Here is a 7,549-nt window from a genome sequence, read left to right on the forward strand (position 1 = left end):
CCCAAGATTTGGGAGGCAGAGGCAGGTGGATCTCTGTGACTTTGAGGCCAGCCTGGGCTACACAGCCAACCTACATAATAATAGAGACCCTGTCTCAAAAACACAGACCAAAACAGCAAAAAAAAAAAAAAAAAAAAAAAAAAAAAAGCAAGAAAGCAAATGCAAATACATGTCTGAAGCTCAGCATTGTGATGCATGCTTGTAACCCCAGCACTTGGGAAGCAGAGGCAGGAGGATCAGGCTAACCTTGGCTACATAGCAAGTTTGAAGCTAGCCTTAGATTACTTGAGAACCTTCTTAAACAAAAAACAAAAACAAAACAAACCATAACAAAAACACCAACTTTTCCCCTAAAACAATAACAAAAACAAATTCAATAGCTTTTTTATATTTATTTTTGGTATAGGTGGTTTTTGCTGGTCATGGTACCAACAAATCAGAGCCCTGTTTTGAATCCCATTTATGCCTATAGACGTTTGAAAGTCTTTGTCCAGTTTGAAGTTTATTGGTACTGTGGGCTGTTGTGAGTCTATTTTCAAGGGTTCCTCTATAAGTTCTCTCTGGTAGATTCCTCACCACTATTAGTGAATACACATACCCATGGTGATGGCCACATTGCTTAGGCTGGCATTCCATTTCCTAGGTTCAGTCATTCTCCTGCCTCAGCCTTAGAAGTAGCTAGAAATACAGGTGTACCCCACCTTGTTGACTACATTCAGTCAGTTTTCCATGTTAAGCTTTTGTTGCCATATTTAACTGTAGCCTGCATTGTCCCTGCACAGGGTAGCAAATCCCTCTCTCCTAGGAGGTGAGAGTGCAGCTGGAGGGAGCTGCAGGCTAAAATTACTCCTGGGAGCACCAGGTCCTTCTGCCCGAGGCTGCCTCAGCCTCTGAAGCTGACATTCGGTTTTTTTTTAAATTGGTTAAATTATTTATTTACTTTACATCTCATCACAGCTTCTCCTCTCTCTTCTCCCAGGTTCTCCCGCTCCCCTCCGTCCTCATCCAGCTCTCCCCCACTTCTCCTCAGAAAAGAGAGTCCTCCCATGGCTATCTACCAGCCTTGGCATATTAAGTTGCAGTAAGCTTAGTCACATCTTTTATTGAGGCTACACAAGGGGAAAGGGATCCAAAGGCAGGCAGGGTGTCAGAGAAACCCCTGCTCCAGCTTTAGGAGTCCCCACATGGAGACACCCAGCTGCACAACTGTTACCTGTGTGTAGAGGGCCTAGGGCTGTCCCATTCATGCTCCCTGGTTGGCCCCATGGGCTTGTTAGTTGATTCTGTAGGTTCTGTTATGGTGTCCTTGACCCCTCTGGCTCCTTCAATACTTCCTCTCCCTCTTCCACAGGATTCCCCAAGCTCCACCTAATGTTTGGCTGTGGGTCTTTGCATCAGTTTCCATCAGTTTCTGTGTGAAGCCTCTCTGATGACAGTTATGCTATGGACCTGATTTCAAACATAGCAGAATATTGTCAATAGTGTCAGGGGTCTCATGGCATGGATCTCAAGCTGGGCCAGTCCTTGGTTGACCCCTCCCTCATTCTGCTCCATTTTTTATCCTTGCACATCTTGTAGGCAGGACAAATTGTGGATCTAAGGTTTTGTGGCTGGGTTGGTATCCCAGTCCCTCCACTGGAAGTCCTGCCTGGTTATAGGAGATGGCCAGTTCAGGCTCCGTATCCCCCCATTGCTAGGAATCCCTAGGGTCACCTCATTGATTCGAGGGAGTTCCCATTGTCCTAGGTTTCTAGCTTATCCCAGGGATGCCCACCCCCCATTCCAGTTTTCTCTCCTAGCACTTTTCCCCTTCATCCCTCCTGCCCCCCCCCCCCCCCCCCGCCCCACAGTCCTCTCCTTCCATCTACCCCCTTTTTTGGTTTGAGATCAGGCCTTAGTAGGTAACTCTGGAAGTCCTGGAGACTAGGCTGGCCTGGGATTCTCTGGGATTGAAGGTGCATACCACCATGTGCACACACATCCGCCCCTCACCCCCCATGCTTTGGAAGCTGATGTACTTGTCATTGTTGTCCTTGTGGTGGGAGATAAGGATCCAGTTCTGAGTGCTGTCTCCTTCATACTCTCTGATTTATTGCACATCTAATGTAATAGGTTTATTGCTTTTAAAAAAAGAAAACAAGAATACGCAATATGGAGGTGTGCTCTTAGAACCCCGCACTCCGGAGGCTGAGGCAGGTGGATGGTGGGTTTGAGGTGAGCCATCTTCTTTCTTTCTTATACTTCCATTCTTATTTTCTTTGGCTTTGCTTGGATGGAGGCTGGAGCTGGAGAATCCCTAGGCAAATGCCCTGCATTAATAATATAGTAAATTCCAGGGGATTTTTCTTCCAGAACAAGATACTGTGTACTCCAGATTGGCCTTGATCCTTCATCCTCCTGTCTCAAGCCTCCCAAGTTCTGCGGTTCCAGATGCTACCACATCTGATCTGTGTTGCTGTGGTGGTTATAGTAGTGGTGCTGCTGCTGTTTCCTCCTCCTCCTCCTCCTCCTTCTCCTCCTCCTCTTCTTCTTCCTCCTCTTCCTCCTCCTCCTCTTCCTCCTCCTCCTCCTCCTCCTCCTCCTCCTTCTCCTCCTCCTCTTCTTCTTCCTCCTCTTCCTCCTCCTCCTCCTCCTTCTCCTCTTCCTCTTCTTCCTCCTCTTCTTCTTCTTCCTCCTCCTTTTTTTTTTTCTTCAAAAATAAGGTCTCATAATATAGACTAAGCTGCTGACTTTGAACTTAGAGATTTACCTGTCTCCTGAGTGCTGGAATAGTTTCCTTTGTTATGATTTTGGTACAACAGCATTTTTTAAAAAAGATTTATTTATTTTATGTATGTGAGTACACTGTAGCTGTCCTCATACACACCAGAAGAGGGCATTGGATCTCATCATAGATGGTTGTGAGCCACCGTGTCCTTGCTGGGAATTGAACTCAGGACCTCTGGAAGAGCAGTCAGTGCTCTTAACTGTTGAGCCATCTCTCCAGCCCTATAGCAACATTCATATGAGTGTTCTGAGTGTGGTGTATAGTTCAGATTTCTTTTTTTTTTTCTAGATTGTTAGTGTGCATGGGCACTGGATGGCATTTTTTTTTAATTAGACAGGATGGTGACACACCTTTAATAGCAACACTAAATAAATACATAAAATTATTATTATTGTTATTTTGGTTTTTCAAGGCAGTTTCTCTGTGTAGCCCTGGCTATCCAAGAACTAGGTCTATAGACCATGCTGGCCTCAAACTCACAGAAATCTGCCTGCCTCTGTCTCATGAATGTTGGGATTAAAGGCATGAGCCACCACTGCCCCACAATAAAATTATTTTATTTTATTTTTTTGGATTTTGAGACAGAGTTTCTTTGCATAGCCCTGGATGTTGTGGAACTTGCTACATAGACCAGGCTGGCCTGAAACTCACAGAGGTCTGATGCCTTTGCCTCTTGAGTGCTGGGATTAAAGGTGTGTATCACCACACCCATCTAAAAATAATTTTTTAGGTTACACTTTGCAACCCCTACTAGCCTGGGGCGCTCTATGTAGACCAGGTTAGCCTTATACAAAGATTGCTTGTTCTACCTCCCTAGTGCTTGGATTAAAGTTATGGGCCCATACCTGGCCTAGATCTACCGTGACACCATTCTGCCCTGTCACATTACACCCTGAGATCAGGCCCTGGTCAGATGCCTGCTCTCTTGACTATGGATGCCCCAGTTTTGTTTGTTTTTTGTTTTTGTTTTTGTTTTTTGAGACAGGATTTCTCTGTGCAGCCCTAGCTGTCCTGGAATTCAATCTCTAGACCAGGTTGGCCTTCAATTTAGAGAACCACCTGCATCTCTCTCCTGGAATTAAAGTCATGCGCCACCACTGCCTGGCTGATGACCCAGCTTTTAAAGTTTTTTTTTTTTTTTTTTTTTTTTTTTTGGTTCTTTTTTTCAGAGCTGGGGACCGAACCCAGGGCCTTGCGCTTCCTAGGCAAGCGCTCTACCACTGAGCTAAATCCCCAGCCCTGCATGACCCAGCTTTTAAAATTGTTTGAAGTAGAGACCGGAGAGATTGATTGCTGGATACAAGCACTTGCTTTTGCAGAGGACCAGAGTTCAGTTCCTCGCACTCATGTTAGGTCGTCCAGAATGCTTGTAATTTCAGCTCCAGGGAATCAGGCATCCTCTCCAGCCTCCATGGCAGCCCCCCCTCACATGTGTACACATTCATTCTCTCCCCCCTTTTTGCTCATATGTACTATATGAAACAATAGACTTGTTTCTGCTGGTGGGTCTGCTTCTGGGCTGGCACATCCTGTCTCTGGTACCCGTATGGGATCTGCTGTCATCTTTATAGCCTCTGTGTCTCTCTGGTATTGTTCCTGTGCTAGTGATGCTTTTAGGCAGTTTGATTTATTCTGTTAAAGTTTCTATCCTTGAGATTTGAGCTTTTTAGACCAGTGGACTTATAGTTCTGAAGTCTGGAAGACAGATGAGATGATCTACTTAAACAGAGAAAAAGTTGATTTTTCTCATAACTTTGGAGTTTGCAGTCTATGAGGGGATGGTCCTATTGTTTGTGGTCTGTGGCATGGCAAAGGTGACACGACATCTCTTCATGGAGTGAACACATAGAGCAGAATCACTTAACTAAGCACCAGGAAGTGGAAGAGGTAGAAGAATGGGGTCCATAGTCTCTTGGGAGAGCAAGCCCCAGACCCAAAGACCTGCCCTGTGTTCTACTTTTTATACTTTGCTTCCACTTATGACCTCCCAGGAGCTCCAGGCTGGGGAAGAAGCCTTTATGGCTTTTGGGGGCATCCCAGATTCAAACAATAGCTGTAGTTTTCATCTGTTTGAAACTCGTGTCTGTTCTCTCACACACACTCGTTGCCCCATGAGATCCCCCAGCCCTTACGGATGGTCTTCTTTCTGTTTGCTCCACTTGCCTAAGTCCCTGGGGCTGTTCTTTCAGCTTGTGACCTGTGGTGCCAGGTTGCTAACATGCTGGGCACCACGAGTGCTCTCCCAGCTCTACCTTCTGCCGTTCACAGCTTAACAGCCTATGCCTGTTAGTTAAACTCCTTTCTCCTTATAAGTTGTTTCTGTTTTTTTGTCCACAGGGTGACATTTCCTGCGATTTAGACATTGTGAGTCCCTCCTTAGTTTTGAATGATTACCTTGCCTATAAATATCACAGAACTTTGTTCTGGGCTGAAGCCAGGTCATTTGGGGGCAGTTTGGTCTGGTAAGGAAGGACCAGAGTAGCCTCAGGCCTGGGGCTGATTTCACTCTTTTCTCTCCCCTTTTAAGAGTCTTGTAGGCCAGGCTGACCTCCAACTTACTGTGTAGTGGAGACTGGACTTGAACTCATCACTTCTTGCCTCTACTTATTAAGTTCTGGAATTACAGGTGTGTGCCACAATGCCTGGCTCTTGTTTGAGGTGGGGTCCTTACCAGAAGAGGGCCACAGTGGGCTTCTTGCAGCTGAGAGGCTTCCTGTTAACCAGGGTAGCACCTGTCAAGTCAAGGATTTTCTTACAGAGTCCATCTCCTGCTCAGTTCAGGGAGATAGCAGGCCTGGGTTCCCTCTCTTTGACTGGAGGCAGAGCATATCTCTGTGTCTTCTTAGATCTTTAAGAGAGAGGATAAGTGTGGACCCTGCTAATGACCAGTAGGTTTTAGAGAGATATTTGTTACAAGAGAGTGGAGTTTGGAGGTCTGGGCTGGAGATAGGAATACAGGGTGCTGTTACAGTTGACATTTAAAGCTGGAGGGCATGAGGTCAGGCCCAGGAGGAGAGATGGATTCGTCCTTCTGGCCACCTGTGATGATTTGAATAGGTTTGGCCCCCATAGATTCTTGTGTTTCAGTGCTTCCCCTTAGGGAGTAGCACAGTCAGGAGGTGTGGCCTTATTGGAGTAGGTAGGAAGTCCATCTTGGTGTTGGCAGGCTTTGAGATTCCTATGCATACATTCCACACAGTATGGAATCAGAGCCTTCTTCTGGCTGCCCTCAGATGAAGATGTAGAACTCTCAGCTCCTCTAGCACCATGTCTGCCTGGATGTTGCCATGCTCCCACCATAAGATGATGGGCTGAAGCTCTGGATTTGTAAGCCAGCCCCAGTTAAATGTTGTCCTTTATAAGAGTTGCCTTAGTCACAGTGTCTCTTCACAGTAATGAAACCCTGGCTGAGACACCATCCTAGCTTACATCTGATGCAGGCTCTGTGCATTTCCCTGCTCTGACTGAGCAAGTGAGGCAGCTGCTGTGGCTACTGCTGCTGTTGTGTGCTGGGGCCCAGATTCAGATGCCACAGACTGCAGCATTTCCCCTTCTTTTAAGGATGTTGTAGGTGTGTTGAGGTGAAGAGGATCATAGACCAGGGAGGAAGTCTGGTGGGGTGGCTCAGGGGACAACAGTAGTTGACTTAACCCTTCCAAGAGTTTTTGGTCTAAGGAACAATGAGGATGGGTGGGACTGCAGAGGTGTTGGGCGTGTTGGCTTCAGGTCACTTCCTGACAGGTCCACTTACAACCATAGCACACCCAAGCATCATTGGGGCTTGGAAGATGCTCACTTAATAAAGTACTTGCCACAGAAGCCTTAGTTCAACTCCCAGCACCCGTGTAAAAAACTTCGTAAAGCCAGGAATGGTGGAATAGGCCTTTGATCTCATCACTGGAGAAGCAGAGGTAGGCAAATCTTTGAGTGTGAGGCCAGCCTAGTCTACATAGTGAGTTCAGGCCAGCCAGGGGTCTCTCAAAACTACCCCCTCCCTCCAATCAGCCAAACAAAAAAATTGCATGTGATGTGATGTTGTCCTTTTGCAGGGGACAAGCAAGGATTCAGTATGTATAATTTACAGAAATTTGCCTACCTCTGCTTTTGGAGTTCTGGGATTAAAGGAGTATATCACCATGCCTGACTGTAGTGCCAACAGTGGGAAGGAGGAAACCCAGGATTTCTGGAGCTTGCTGGCTTGACAGTCTAATCTACTTGGTAAAATTGAAGGTACAGTGGCAAAACAAAACACCAAGCTGGGAAGTGTTAGCCCACACCTTTAATCTCAGCACTTGGGAGAGAGAGGCAAGTGGATCTCTGTAGAGGGAGTTTATCTTAGGATTTTAGTGCTGTGAAGAGACAGCATGAACATGGCAACTCTTAGAAAGGAAAACACTTAGTTGGGAGCTGGCTTACAGTTTTAGAAATTTAGTCCGTTATTGTCATGGAGGGAAACAGGACAGCTTACAGGCAGACATGGTGCTGGAGAAGGAGCTGAGAGTTCTACATCTTGAGCCATAGGAGACCTTAAATCCGCCTTCAAATGACACAGTTCCTTTAAAAGGCCACATTTTCCACAGTGCCGCTCCCTGTGGGTGAAGCATTGGATCACTTGAGCCTGGGGAGCTGTACCTATTCAAACAACCACATTCCACTCCCTGACCCTTATCGGCTTATAGTCATAACATAATGCAAAATGCATTTTGTCCCACTTCAAAGTCCTCATAGTCTACCACAGTCTCAACAACTTTTATTTTTTGAAATTTTTTTAAAGAATCATTT

At 46.1% G+C, this 7,549-nt stretch overlaps 1 protein-coding gene across 5 annotated transcripts in view; it reads left to right on the forward strand.

Moving 5' to 3' along the window:
* Ap2a2 (adaptor related protein complex 2 subunit alpha 2) overlaps positions 1-7,549 on the forward strand; it is a 73,489-nt gene that overhangs the window by 9,187 nt on the left and 56,753 nt on the right.

The sequence above is a fragment of the Rattus norvegicus genome, chromosome 1 (genome assembly GCF_021556685.1).
Source record: "Rattus norvegicus strain SHRSP/BbbUtx chromosome 1, alternate assembly SHRSP_T2T, whole genome shotgun sequence".
Taxonomy (NCBI): Eukaryota; Metazoa; Chordata; class Mammalia; order Rodentia; family Muridae; genus Rattus; species Rattus norvegicus.